General features: G+C 42.2%; 1 pseudogene; it reads right to left on the minus strand.

The window, feature by feature from the left end:
* Nucleotides 1-568: 568 nt before the first annotated feature.
* LOC111737960 lies at nt 569-1,280 on the minus strand (annotated as a pseudogene).
* Nucleotides 1,281-1,535: the final 255 nt, after the last annotated feature.

Here is a 1,535-nt window from a genome sequence, read left to right on the forward strand (position 1 = left end):
CCAGATGGCATTGTGCCCTTTAGTGATGATGTCTCTAATTACTGGCCCTGTGTGACCAATGCTACAAGAAAATGGGACAGGACTTGTTTGTCTTACTATATATTTTCTAAAAGTGAATATAATCATTGCATTAACTGTAAGCTTCAAATGTTCATTAAAAATCCAAACCATTACCTTTAATAATCATGAAGAATCTTTGCACAATATATTATACATTATATGCATGGCTTGTTTATACTATTTTCTCTCTTTTTTTTTTTTTACAATTTTTTTCCCCTCTTTAACTGCTCCCCCCCCCCTTCCACCTCTGACCTATGGATGTTGCTGTTTCCTCTTAAGAACTGGATCTCTGAAGATGGGGCATCTCCTCCCACATGCTCGCAGTGTGCACCCGGGGCCTGGTGCCCCCAGGGCCTGGCACACCTGGGGTATGGTCTGTGGCTCCACCTGGGGCGTGAACTCAGGACCTTCTGCATGTAAAGCAGATGTGCTAAACACTACATTATGGTGCCACCCCTATACTATTTTCAAAAGGAGAATTTTGTCTTAAATGATAGGGTTTCATCAATCATCTTTCCACTGGGCCTTGGATTTCCTTAAATGATGGCATCATGTTCATCAGTGGTTCTAAAATAAATTACTCTTCTTGAATAGTATATTTTGCATCTAATGTGCAGAACAGATAAAATTCCCAGTGTTAATGCAATACCACAGACAAAGCTGCCAAAATTGAATTTTGTTCCTGTATTTTCTTTAGCATTTATAGTTGTTGTGATTGTTACTGATGAAGAAATAGATGTCACCAAACTATTGTGAGCTCTGGTCATTGCAAATGTTGACATCTAGGATATGTTTTGTGAAATATTCGTTATTTTGAGTGTAGACTTTTAAGGTGGCGGAAGTCATATTTGTTGAGACCCCTGGTGTTGCCATTTTAGATGTTACTATGGGTTTCAGGGTGGTAACTGTCACATTCTTTGAGATTGAGGATACTGGAGTTTTTGATGGTTTTGCTGTGGGTTTCGAGGTGGTGACCTTCCCTGAGGATGCTGGAGTTGTTAATGAATTCCCATTGCTTTTGGACAATTCACCTGTGTGGCTGAAGGGTACATATAGGGTACTCTATACTTGTTAAGTATTGAAGCTTTTAAGAAGTGTGAAAAGACTTCTGCTTGAAGATCCCATGGAGTCTTTACTATCCATGATGGCTTTCAGAAGCATTAGCACCAGTGCATCCCTACAATGAACAAGGCCAAGCCACCTGGCATGCCGAGTCCCATTGTTCTAAGGTCAGGGTGTGGGGGCCTCGTGGGTCCCCTGCCAAGGTGGCAGTGGCACCAGAGAGTGGCCCTTCTGCACACCCTTTCCACTGCATAGGGTGTTACTGAACTCAATTAGTTCATTTTGTCTGCATTCATCAAAGCCAAAAGTGGCATGGGCAGGAGTTTGCAGCAAAGAAAGTAGAGGTTCATTTCAGGAAATGGTGCCAAGCCTGGAGACATAGGTGAGCTAGTGTTCAGAGACCTGGCTCCCCA

Source organism: Pteropus vampyrus, unplaced genomic scaffold (assembly GCF_000151845.1).
Source record: "Pteropus vampyrus isolate Shadow unplaced genomic scaffold, Pvam_2.0 Scaffold33, whole genome shotgun sequence".
Taxonomy (NCBI): Eukaryota; Metazoa; Chordata; class Mammalia; order Chiroptera; family Pteropodidae; genus Pteropus; species Pteropus vampyrus.